The following is a 14,061-nucleotide window of genomic DNA, read 5'->3' as shown; positions in this document are numbered from 1 at the left end:
TGTCACATCCGTCCAGCCCTGTCAACGAAACTGACCAACAGAGGGCAGGGATAGGCTGATTGACATGTAAAACGCACAGTTGACATGTTAGACAATACAGATGTATGTGGTATGGTAGAAACAGAGGTAAACCTAGTGTCTTTCCCTAGATTAGCCCTGACTGGACCTGCCAAGAAAATGGAGCACCTGCCTCAAAAAGGGCAACCCCACAGATGGAACCTAAATTGATTTCTTAATCATCCCTGGTTGTAATATAGAGAAAGAGGAGTAATTGAGGGCAGGACGAGACAAAATAAACAGAGTAACTGAGATGCAAGTTTGAGAGCAACTGTTGTTCGTTTCAGAAAGAGAGAGACAGGCAGTCATAATCGAAAGTCAGGAAAAGGAAGGCACAAAAAGAAATACATGGAAGCACTTAGGCAAATACCGCTCACCACTGAGCAGGACTAGTATACAAGCATATTGCCAGTATCTTCTGCAAAGAGGAACCACATAAATACCCTCAGAAAGACACCGATATGACTGAAACAATAGAAAGCTCAGCAGCCCTATCAACACTATAACAGAAAGGACATGTTTTTACCTTGGCGTCCAAATGCCACTGTGCATGCCCCCGCAAGTGCATCATGTGGTCCGAGGCTGACACGGTCATGGTACACCGGACTCACGCATGTGTCTGAGCTTTGGTGGCACCAGCAACACTGTGACACCCATATATTTTAAGTAGCTGTCGGCTGAACACTCGTTTGGCCAACAGCTTTCTCACCCGATTTTCCCATAAATGTGCACACTCCACACATATTGTGAATGTAGAGAGGGGAGAAACCTGCTGCCAGACACCTCTGGCTGCTTATGCCCTCCAAGAGCAAAAGGATCGGGTATGTAGAAATCCAACATGCTCAACCCTTCTTTTCCCTGACATCTGCCATAGAAGGAGAATTGAGATGTCCCCATACACATTAGATGATCGCCTGATCTAGATCTAATATGCATAGACACCCTCAATATCTACAGATTGGTGACACCTTGCTGTTATTGCCCTATGTTGAGCCTATGAGAAAGCATAGGCCAACTACTAGTGTTGGTATAATAATAATGTTAATATAGAATTGCCCAAAGTGTTGAGACTGCCATACAAAATTTACAATTCCATTGTGGCAGCCACATAGTAGTGTCCATTACATAGTTCTAATCTTATTAAAGTATTGTACTGAGTTACTATTACAACATTGCCCATTCAATTTGACGAACCAAAACAATGTATCTACACAGTGCCCCTACAATGCAACAAACAAACAATATTTGCTCCATTCTCCTGCATCCGAATAGCATATCAGTAGTTTCTTAAATGTAGCTATCTCTAATTACACCAATGTGAGAGATCAGCACTAAAGAATGATATGTTGCATCCTGGGACAGTGGCAGAAATTAAAGATAATCTGAATCCCGGAAACGTTTTGAGTTCAGGTTATGGTACTCCGGAGATTGGTAAAAGAGTACATAGCCACACTGCCTATAATCAGGGGGACCAAAACACTACTCTGTGTACGACTGTATGCCATGGAAGAAACAGGTAGGGAGAATCAATAAGCTCTCCACATTACAAGACTCTAGCAATACATATATACAGATCTAGTAAATCTTAACTTAACAGTTAATTCATTATGATGACTTAAAGGGGTTGTCCGGTTAGTGGACTACATTGCCCCTCTAGCTCCAACTGTGTTAAAATAACAAAAACAGCAGAACTTACTCTTTCTCTGCTGCAGTGATCCAGAGCTGTAGCCCTGCCATGGTCTCGATGTATGTTGTTGCTGATGATGTCATCGGAAGCCACCTGGCCACAGAAGCCAATTAGTGATCCAGAGCTGTAGCCCTGCCATAGTCTCGATGTATGTTGTTGCTGATGATGTCATCAGAAGCCACCTGGCCACAGAAGCCAATTAGTGATCCAGAGGTGTAGCCCTGCCATGGTCTCGATGTATGTTGTTGCTGACGAGGTCATCAGAAGCCACCTGGCCACAGAAGCCAATTAGTGATCCAGAGCTGTAGCCCTGCCATGGTCTCGATGTATGTTGTTGCTGATGATGTCATCGGAAGTCACCTGGCCACAGAAGCCAATTAGTGATCCAGAGCTGTAGCCCTGCCATGGTCTTGATGTATGTTGTTGCTGACGAGGTCATCAGAAGCCACCTGGCCACAGAAGCCAATTAGTGATCCAGAGCTGTAGCCCTGCCATGGTCTCGATGTATGTTGTTGCTGATGATGTCATCGGAAGTCACCTGGCCACAGAAGCCAATTAGAGACTGCAATGTCACCATTCTAACCTTCTTTTATCATGGCGCCCAGGATGGGAGTGCTGATGCCAGGAGAACGGGTGGTGCTGCTGCAGCGATCAGTTGACCTCTGATGACATCAACAACAAACACGTGGACCATGGTAAGATTACAGCGGTGGATTGTGGTGCCAGAGGAGGAGTAAATACTTTTTGTTATTTTAACACAGTTGGAGCTAGAGAGGCAATATTGTCTGGCAACTGGACAACCCCTTTAACTACAATGCACTACAATGTTGTAAATTGAGTTATCACGATCCACCAGTCATGTTAACAATTGCTACATCTGTACATATATACAGTATGTACCGTAATATTAAAACTTTAGAGAGTTATAGTAAAACTACATCCCCACTGATACCCTCAGTTTCGGAAAATGGTTTTGGACATCAGGACACCCCCTTTGAATCTTTCTAAAGTACTGTACTCTTCTCAAGACTTTTAATAAGGAGCCCCGTATTATCTATGTATACAGATTTTCTCTTTCAACTCATATAATGCATCATCCATTATTATTTACCATATATTCCAAGACCGTAGACAAAAGTTTCCTTCTGCTCCAGACACATTTGAATTTACTAATTCTTGTTTCATTATTGGGGATCCCTTAGCTTCTGGTGTCTTCACTGTGGAATGAAACTTAGTTCATTTAAGTATGATAATGTTGTCTTCCTAATACTTTGAGATTATTGATGTGTATGCAATTATTTATTGAAAAGTCTAAGAATATATATTATTCTGTGCTCATCGGTGACTCAGTTTTCTTATTTCTGTATACCTGTAACGATGACAGATGGACACTAAATGGCACCCTGGGCAGCCCCCTTTCCTGGGTACTATCCATGTCTCCCAGTACTCAGATACCCCCAGAACTTACAGTAGAGCCTAATTGTGTATTAAAAGAAATGTCTCAAGAATAGTATATATGAAGTATATATCAACACAATAGAAAACACAAATACAAAACTAGGGACTTACCTAGTAGATGAAGAAGATTATGGTAACCGGATGGTGAGGTTGAAGATGGTGATGATGAAACTGACAGTGGAGACAAAAACAGATGGTGCGGAACAGAAATAACAGCCAGATAAATCCTAACCCTAATGCTAGCTCACCTTAATGCCTCCCTGACACTGATCCTAATACCAGATACCACTGTCCCTCAGTAGCCTTCGGTTATCCTTATTGGTGACGTTTATCTTAAATACTGTCAGACAGTATAGGGACACGCCCTTTTTACAGAAGTAATGGTATCACCTAATTGTCAATTTATTTATAAATATTCTGGAGGAAAAACAACACAACTTAGGCCGCCTCGCAGCGGGACCCAACCTGAGCCCCTGCAGAGACCAGCCGGCGCATGCGCAGAGCTGAGCTAGCGGCCAGAGAGTGAAATTTCTGTGCGGGGCTCGCAGCGCGCCGCACAGAAATAGAGCATGCCGCGATTTGTTTTCCGTGCGAGATTTCACACGGACAAATCGCAGCCGTCTGCATAGGATTGCATTTTCTAATGCAATCCTATGGCAGCTTGCACGGGGGGAAATTCTGCGGGAAATCCCGCCGCGGAATTTCCACCCGTGTGCAGGGGGCCTTAAGGCTGGTTTACACGGGGTGATGATCGCTCAAAGGACAGTTTCGAGTGATCATTTTGCATAAACTATTAAGTAGCTACTCAGCTACTTAGTAGTAATTAAAGGGGTTGTCCCGCGCCGAAACTGGTTTGTTTTTTTTCAATAGCCCCCCCGTTCGGCGCGAGACAAACCTGATGCATGTGTTGAAAAAAAAAAACGGATAGTACTTACCCGAATCCCCGCGCTCCGGTGACTTCTTACTTACCTTGCGAAGATCTTCACCCTCTGTGGACCGCAGGTCTTCTGTGCGGTCCATTGCCGATTCCAGCCTCCTGATTGGCTGGAATCGGCACACGTGACGGGGCGGAGCTACGAGGAGCAGCTCTCCAGCACGAGCAGCCCCATTCAACACGGAGAAGACCGGACTGCGCAAGCGCGTCTAATCGGGCGATTAGACGCTGAAAATTAGACGGCACCATGGAGACGGGGACGCTAGCAATGGAGCAGGTAAGTGAATAACTTCTGTATGGCTCATAATTAATGCACGATGTATATTACAAAGTGCATTAATATGGCCATACAGAAGTGTATACCCCAACTTTGTTTCGCGAGACAACCCCTTTAAGTGTGCAAATGAAGCATTCACTGAATGCAGTTAATAGCCAGAGGCTATTATCTGTGCTCAGATCCTTTGTTCTTCACGGGAAAACAATGCTATCAGCACTCCCTGTGGAGAACTACTGATAAAAGTGAGGGATGATTTTTAGGTCGGACTGAATTTAACGATCAGCTAGCAGTGCCCTAAAAGCGCATGATGGCCGCACATTTAGACACACCCATTATCACTAAAACGATCGCCGATTGGCATTTTTTAAAAACGATCATCGGCTGTTGTAAATGGGCCTTTAGGTCTCATGTTCACGGACATAATTGAATTGTGGAATCTGCGTGGGTCTCTCGCATGGATGATCCGCAGTTTAAAATGCCCATAGACTATTATTGGGCATTTGCAGGTATTTAAATACCTGCGGATGTCATTTTTTCCCCCGCATGTGGATCACACGTGGGGAAAAAAACTCAGAATGCTCCATTTTTCTGTGGATCCCACGGGGACGGCTTCCATTGAAGTTAATGGAAGCTGTCCGGTCTGCGGCACGCCTGCAGCTGACACCGCGGATGTGCTAGGGGTCCGCGGGAAAGCAAGAGATTGGAAAATAGGTACGGCACATGTGTCGTGCGCATACGCCGTGCAGGAGAAAGAGGATCCGGTCACGACAGAGGAGACCCACGCCGTGTCCAGACAGGTGAGTAAATGTATCCGCTGTGGGATTCTGCACTCAGAATCCGTGCGTGCCCGTGGACATAAGGACTTAGAGGTATAAGAAAAGATGCTCGAGGATTGTTATTTCATGAAGAATACAAGTATTTACTCATACAGGCATATCAGGAATGTTGGTAGTTCCTCATTTAAATGTTCAAGAACAGAGATAATCAAACCCTTCAAAAGTTTGTTTTAGCTGATTTGCTGAATTTTATGAAGAAGTTTGGTTCAGTCTGAATTAGCTTGAACTGAACCAGAAGTTAAACAACTATTAAGTACTGTCAGGGAGGGTGGTAGCTCTTCCATAGGTATAGCTCAGTGGTTAGCACCTTTACCTTGCAGTACTGGGGTCCTCATTTCAAATCAGACCATCTACTTCTACATGGAATTGGAAAACTTCTTGCTGAAGTTTTCCTTGGTCAGATTTCAACCTGGGACTCAAGTACTGCTAGGCAACAGTGCCAACCACCAAGCTACTGCAATCCATAGAAGAAGAAGACAAGCTCTAAGGCCAGGCTCACGCATATGAGCCGTCGTGCTACGCGCAAATCTCTTGCATGCAGGTATGCAGCAAGTATGCAATGACATGCATATTTTCTGCGTGCTGCCAATCCCCATGCACTATCTTGGCGTGTATGCGTGTAAAACCTGTGCCAAGATAGAGCATACTGCAAATTTTAGGACTCGACATGATCATGACGTATTCACGCTCGCGAGAGCATGACGTGATTGCACTCTAAATGGAGCGCTAGTACGTCCTCTTGCAAGTGCAACAACGCTTCTTTACTGGATTTTTTTTGCACTACCGGGCCAGTTCAGATTGGTGTGGAACATAAAATCGCCTACGTGAAAGAGCCCTTATGTGGAGGCTTTTCTCACGGATTCCATATGAATCTGAGCTAAAAATCATTCCATACTTCAACTCATGGTGCATTACAGATGTATTCTGCCCTAGAACCATTGCCTTTAGGGCGAGCACCCACTGGCGTTTTTTTACCTGCGTTTTGCGTTTTGCGTTTTTCCTGCACAGGCATAGAGATAACATGTGTTCCTGTCCACTGGCGTTTTTTTTGCGTTGCGTTTGCGTTTTTAACATAGGAGCTGTCAGTTGCATATGTGTCCTTATTTTTCTCCATGGAAATTAATGGAAAAGCCGCGAAAACGCCGCGAAAACGCCGCGAAAAACGCCGCGGAAAACGGGCGGAAAAAACGCGGGGAACGCGGCGAAAACGCTGCGTTTTTTTCCCGCGGAAAACGCAAACGCCAGTGGGTGCTCGCCCTCAGGGTGGCTTCAGACAGACATATTTGTGCATGCGTGCGCAAAACATAGAACAAGCCCTATTTTTAAATCAGGGCGGGGGTGTTGCACACGCATATGAACAGTCCCTACATGCGCAAAAAAGTACAGTACGATGTGCTGACGCACGTGCAAATCAACCTTGTTCACTGTGCAAATACGTTGCGCTGAAACATGCGTACTTGTGCACACGCTCGTCTGAAGCCACCCTTAGGGGAGAATACTGTGTAATGCCACATAGATGTACCATACAGTTACACATGGAGTGACCACGGGTCTGTTATACTCCAGGATCAGCACATGAGGACTTAATTTCCAAAGAAACGTTGGCAAGCAATTACGAAAAACCTTGTGGTATCGCTATTAGCATCTTGGCTTGCCTCATCTAAAATATTCACGTATATCCCTAAAGAGAGTGAAGAAGAAGAACCAACTACTAAATAGCTCTGGCATAGTTTATTCCAGTGCCGAAGAGACAGAAATAGAAGTGGGGATGGCTGTCGTAAAGAGACATGAGCATGGGTAGACATAGTGCCACTGGGCATAATTACTAGAATCAGACGCTGTAATGGCAGCCTTCGTCCTCTAGGGGGCTCCATGCGCTCAGTCATGTCCCTGGCAGTACATGCCTGCTTCTGAGAGCTGGATTAGATGTGTATCTTTCCATTGTATCTGCCCAGTAAATCCTTATAATTAAATCATTTCCATGCTTCTATTTCTGACAAGGTTGATCTCCCCTCCTCCCACTCATAGCTGGCTAATAAAGTTTTCGGCTATACTGCGTTTCCAACTTCGTAATAACTTCTGTAATTGACTCATTTAAAATATGAATGTCTTTACTGTCACACCCTATTCTTTATAACCACTGCATGGAAGCCTGCCACCCTGAGCCCACTGAGTTGGGACACCCTATAAAACCGCAGTGAATGAATCATAACCTCTTCCTGACCATAAGTGTTACACTGTGCCCATTACATCTCAGCTCTGACCATCCTGGATACACCGTTCCACCCTAATCATACCTCTCGTTTTATGGGAACGCCTCAAAATAACGGTTGCTGGTCAGCACTACTGTAGAATCTTCTATATGCCAAACCCTACAGTCATTTTTGCTACTTTTTTTTTGTGACTTTCTTCTAACTTTTCTATCCTCTGCACATACTACTGGAGCCAACGGCCGCACAGAGTGAGCCCAGATGTACACATAAGAGCTCCGTCAGATGGACGTATTTGCATGCATTTTCCGTGCACACAAAAATTGCGCAGCAAGGGTCCCCATGGAAGTCTATGGGAGGTATGCGAATGTGCAACGGGATGCTGGCACAAAAAGTTGAGTAAAATGTATCGATATGCTTGCAAATCAACCTTAGCGTAAATATGTTGTGCTGAAGCAAGCTCATTTGCACATAGTCTACTGTGAAGTCGCCCTCAGTCTGCATTTTTTACGGACAGCACACGGACCCAATGAATGAAACTGGTATATGCAGACGTACGTTTTTTGTGCATAAAAAAATATCTTTATACAGGTAGGAGTTGTATTTTTTACACATAGCCACAGTTTTTTTTCTCAGACTTAAAGGGGTTGACCAGTTGTAAAGTATCAACTGCCTATCTTTAGGATAGGTAATCAGTAGTAGATCTTTCTGGGTCTGCTGCCCAGGATCTTTGCTGATCTGCTGTTTGCTAGGCCAATGTGCTCATGACTTGTGAATGAAGCAGACAGCGCCGTTTCACTGCAGTGGCCTGGCTTGGTATTGCCGAAAAAAATTACGTTCACTTCATTGCACATCCCCTACTCCATTCATGCAGGAATAGTCTGAACTCTTGTTCTCATGATCGGTGGGGGGCCAAGTGGTTGAACCCACACTAATCATAAAGCTATCCCTTATTCTGTGGATAGGGGAAAAACTTTATTTTTTTGTTACAACTACTTTAACTTTTTCCTGTTCAATAAAAATTTCAGCCCTGCCCATTAAAATCCAAATATTTTTGCAACAAATGTTAAAAAAGCATGTTTTTCAACATAAAGAAGAAAAAAGATAAGAAAAGTTGTGATATTTCGTTGTGTGATGAAAAATTGAGAACATTTAGAATAAAAATAACAGCATTCACACCGTTTCCAGCAATGAAAGAAAACTGCTCCACAGCTGGCTGTAGATGACAACAAGTGAGCTGTAGCTGAAGCAGGTGGTTGCTGAACATGTATGGTGCGGTGGTGACAGACAGAGGTGGAGTCTGAATACCATATATACTCGAGTATAAGCCTAGTTTTTGAGCAGATTTTTTAATGCTGAAAAAGCCCCCCTTGGCTTATACTTGAGTGAGGTAAAAAAACAACAACAAAAAAACCCCTGCAATACTCACCTCCCAGCCGGCATCTGTGTCACCGGCGCTATGGTCTCCCCGGCGGTGCGGCAAGCTGCTTGAGAATTCTCCCCACTGTCATCTCCATGCTCAGCTTTGAATTACCCCGTCGTCAGCGCTGTGTAGGTAAGCGCTGTGATTGGATTGAGGGCCAGCCAATCACAACCAGCGCTCGATCATTCACAGCCATTCAGTAGATGAAATCACTGAATGGCTGTGATAGGTTTATCGAACTCCAGCTGTGATTGGCTGGCACTCGATCCAATCACTGCGCTTACCTACACAGCGCTGACGGCGGGGGAATTCAAAGCTGAGCATGGAGATGACAGTGGGGAGAATTCTCAAGCAGCTTGCCGCACCGCCGGGGAGACAGACAACGGCTGGGAGGTGAGTATTGCATTTTTTCTTTGCCTAGTTTATACTTAAGTATAACTAGGCTTATACTTGAGTCAATAAGTTTTACCAGTTTTTTGTGGTGAAACCTATTGACTCGGCTTATACTCGGGTCGGCTAATACTCGAGTATATATGTTTTTTTGTTTTTTTTTAAATAAAACTTTTACTAAACTTAAACTTTATGGATGGCTTTTCACTCCATAGGAAGGCGGTAATACCTCAGACGTTACATAATAACTTTACTTCACGGTAACATTATGCATCAATCTCGGTTCGGTAAGGCACATCAATCCCTCCTTACATCTGTCCGAATTTAGTTGTAGTAAGGAGGTCCAGGGCACACGTCAACATCGCAGGCTCAGTGCATTGTTGGTGCTGTCTACACATCATACATATAGCTTTCATCCATACATAATTTCGGGAGCTCTGCCTACTTGCCGACTCAACGTACCACGGGTGCATAAGGTACATTAAATACAGCCACACTAAATGTGGTAGATCACCTCCATAATACCGCTTCATGAAGTGCCCTGCCATACACAGCATTAACCTCCACATAACAGGTATACCGTATAAACTTATTGCATACACAAAACCTGCAATCAGATACCCACACATAACCAGTACACATATCACTTAGTCACGTATGTCCATAATAGTCCATCAAGTGTGTGCATACTTAGTCATTAGAGACCGGTCTCACATGTCTGGCAACTGTCAGAAGGGAGTCTGCCTCTCCTTCCGCATGGTCTGTGCATTTTGGCCATGGTCATCATCCACTTTCTTCATTTGATTTACGCTGCTCCCCAAGATGGGGGCAGTAGTCCAGTAACAGTTCTCAATTAGCTGCCACCATGTCCGCTGGGCCTCTGCTGGGTGATGCTGCCCCTGCTCGTCTGCGCTCACTTCTCACTGGAGCTGCGTCTCTCAGGCTACCCTTCTCTGCCTGCAGTAATTGAGGTCAGAGGCTTATACTACACCCAAAATTTCCTAGATGTAGTAGAAGAGGCAGGGCTTTGCACGTGAGAATAAACTTTCATGCGAACGTTCGTAAGTTAGAATAATCGTTTGTACTAGTCAACAAATCTTTTTCCAAACCTTTGCATGGACCACCTACATAGCTGCCATTGCTGCACCTGGCATCTCAGTACTGCAGCCAGAGAGATGATGATGGTGAATGCAGGTATGTATATTGCCAGTGCTGCGTGAGGTGATCAGTGCACCGCTCAGTGGATTTGGGAATAGAATTGGGTCACACTCAGTCAGGAGTCCCAGTGTCACCTTCTCTTCCCGTTTCTATCATGTTGCAACTTCTTACTGCTCAGTAGGGATGAGCGAGCATACTCGTCCGAGCTTGATGCTCGTTCGAATATTAGCGTGTTCGAGATGCTCGTTACTCGAAACGAGCACCACACGATGTTCGAGTTACTTTCACTTTCATCTCTGAGAAATTTGCGCGCTTTTCTGGCCAATAGAAAGACATGGAAGGCATTACAACTTCCTCCTGTGACGTTCAAGCCCTATACCACCCCTCTGCAGTGAGTGGCTGGGGAGATCAGGTGACACCCGAGTATTAAAATCTGCCCCGCCCGCGGCTCGCCATCGATGCATGCTGACATAGATCAGGGACAGTGCTGCTGATGCTGCTGCTGCTATAGGGAGAGTGTTAGGTGTTATTTTAGGCTTGAAGAACCCCAACGGTCCTTCTTAGGGCCACATCTGACCGTGTGCAGTACTGTTGAGGCTGCTTTTAGCAGTGTTGCACATTTATTTTTTTTTTGTATATCGGGCGTGCAGACCATAGCGTCCTCAGTCTGCAGTCATTTTACTCAGTATAGGGGCAGTATTGGTGAGGCAGGGAAAGAGGTATACAGGCTATATAGGCAGTGGGCTTTTTCCCAAAAAGTTCAAAAAAATACAATATTAAGCCTGCCTGTCACTGCCTTCAGTTTACTGCGTCTCTGCTGGGGGTAGTAGTTGTTGAATTAATACCCAGCCTTGCGCATAATTGTTGCCTGCCTCTGCAGTGCATTACGTACGCGAAGACAGCCTCCAACAGGGCAATCGAAATACAGTGCATATCACAGGCAATGTGGTTGTTCCCACCAAGTTAAAAAATATACAAGATTTGGCCTGCCTGTGAGTGCCTTCCGTTTACAGCGTCTCTGCTGGGGGTAGTAGTTGGTGAATTAATACCCAGCCTTGCGCATAATTGTTTCCTGCCTCTGCGGTGCGTTATGTACGCGAAGTCAGCCTCCAACCACAGGCCAATAAGCGGCACATTTAATTACAGCATTCTGTTTCTGCTAATCTCGTAATACACCATGCTGAGGGGTAGGGGTAGGCCTAGAGGACGTGGACGAGGGCGAGGATGCGGAGGCCCAAGTCAGGGTGTGGGCACAGGCTGAGCTCCTGGTCCAGGTGTATCGCAGCCGACTGCTGTGGGATTAGGAGAGAGGCAAGTTTCAGGGGTCCCCAGATTCATCTCACAATTAATGGGTCCACGCGGTAGACCTTTATTAGAAAATGAGCAGTGTGAGCAGGTCCTGTCGTGGATGGCAGAAAGTGCATCCAGCAATCTATCGACCACCCAGTCTTCTACGCCATCCACAGCTGCAACTCTGAATCCTCTGGCTGCTGCTCCTCCTTCCTCCCAGCCTCCTCACTCCATTACAATGACACATTCTGAGGAGCAGGCAGACTCCCAGGAACTGCCCAGATTGGGCAGCAATGGTTCCTCTCCCACCAGAGGAGTTTGTCGTGACCGATGCCCAACCTTTGGAAAGTTCCCGGGGTACGGGGGATGAGGCTGGGGACTTCCGGCAACTGTCTCAAGAGCTTTCAGTGGGTGAGGAGGACGATGACGATGAGACACAGTTGTCTATCAGTGAGGTGGTAGTAGTAAGGGCAGTAAGTCCGAGGGAGGAGCGCACAGAGGATTCGGAGGAAGAGCAGCTGGACGATGAGGTGACTGACCCCACCTGGTTTGCTAAGCCTACTGAGGACAGGTCTTCAGAGGGGGAGGCAAGTGCAGCAGCAGGGCAGGTTGGAAGAGGCAGTGCGGCGGCCAGGGGTAGAGGCAGGGCCAGACCGAATAATCCACCAACTGTTTCCCAGAGCACCCCCTCGCGCCATGCCACCCTGCAGAGGCCAAGGTGCTCAAAGGTCTGGCAGTTTTTCCCTGAGAGTGCAGACGACCGACGTGCCGTCCCAGCCCTGCACGACAACATTTCCTGCAACATTGTATGCGCCCTCACCAACGCGGTTACTGCCAAGGTCCACTTAACAACGGACACGTGGACAAGCACAGGCGGGCAGGGCCACTATATCTCCCTGACGGCACATTGGGTGAATTTAGTGGAGGCTGGGACCGAGTCAGAGCCTGGGACCGCTCACGTCCTACCCATCCCCAGAATTGCGGGCCCCAGCTCGGTGGTGGTATCTGCGGCGGTGTATGCTTCCTCCACTAAACCACCCTCCTCCTCCTCCTACGCAACTTCTGTCTCGCAATCAATATGTGTCAGCAGCAGCACGTCGCCACCAGTCGGTGTCGCGCGGGGTGGCAGCACAGTGGTGGGCAAGCGCCAGCAGGCCGTGCTGAAACTACTCAGCTTAGGAGAGAAGAGGCACACGGCCCACGAACTGCTGCAGGGTCTGACAGAGCAGACCGACCGCTGGCTTGCGCCGCTGAGCCTCCAACCGGGCATGGTCGTGTGTGACAATGGCCGTAACCTGGTGGCGGCTCTGCAGCTCGGCAGCCTCACGCACGTGCCATGCGTGGCACACGTCTTTAATTTGGTGGTTCAGCGGTTTCTGAAAAGCTACCCACGCTTGTCAGACCTGCTCGGAAAGGTGCGCCAGCTCAGCGCACATTTCCGCAAGTCCAACACGGACGCTGCCACCCTGCGCACCCTGCAACATCGGTTTAATCTACCAGTGCACCGACTGCTGTGCGACGTGCCCACACGGTGGAACTCTACGCTCCACATGTTGGCCAGGCTCTATGAGCAGCGTAGAGCTATAGTGGAATACCAACTTCAACATGGGCGGCGTAGTGGGAGTCAGCCTCCTCAATTCTTTACAGAAGAGTGGGCCTGGTTGGCAGACATCTGCCAGGTCCTTGGAAACTTTGAGGAGTCTATCCAGATGGTGAGCGGCGATGCTGCAATCATTAGCATCACCATTCCTCTGCTATGCCTCTTGAGAAGTTCCCTGCAAAGCATAAAGGCAGACGCTTTGCGCTCGAAAACGGAGGCAGGGGAAGACAGTATGTCGCTGGATAGTCAGAGCACCCTCATGTCTATATCTCAGAGCGTTGAGGAGGAGGAGGAGGGGGAGGAGCATGAGGAGGAGGGGGAAGAGACAGCTTGGCCCACTGCTGAGGGTACCCATGCTGCTTGCCTGTCATCCTTTCAGCGTGTATGGCATGAGGAAAAGGAGGAGGAGGATCCTGAAAGTGATCTTCCTAGTGAGGACAGCCATGTGTTGCGTACAGGTACCCTGGCACACATGGCGGACTTCATGTTAGGATGCCTTTCTCGTGACCCTTGCGTTACACGCATTCTGGCCACTACGGATTACTGGGTGTACACACTGCCCGACCCACGGTATAAGGAGAACCTTTCCACTCTCATAGCCGAAGAGGAAAGGGGTTCGAGAGTGATGCTATACCACAGGACCCTGGCGGACAAACTGATGGTAAAATTCCCATCCGACAGCGCTAGTGGCAGAAGGCGCAGTTCCGAGGGCCAGGTAGCAGGGGAGGCGCGGAGATCAGG

This window comes from Eleutherodactylus coqui, chromosome 8, assembly GCF_035609145.1.
Source record: "Eleutherodactylus coqui strain aEleCoq1 chromosome 8, aEleCoq1.hap1, whole genome shotgun sequence".
NCBI lineage: Eukaryota > Metazoa > Chordata > Amphibia > Anura > Eleutherodactylidae > Eleutherodactylus > Eleutherodactylus coqui.
Note: the sequence above shows the minus strand (reverse complement) of the source record.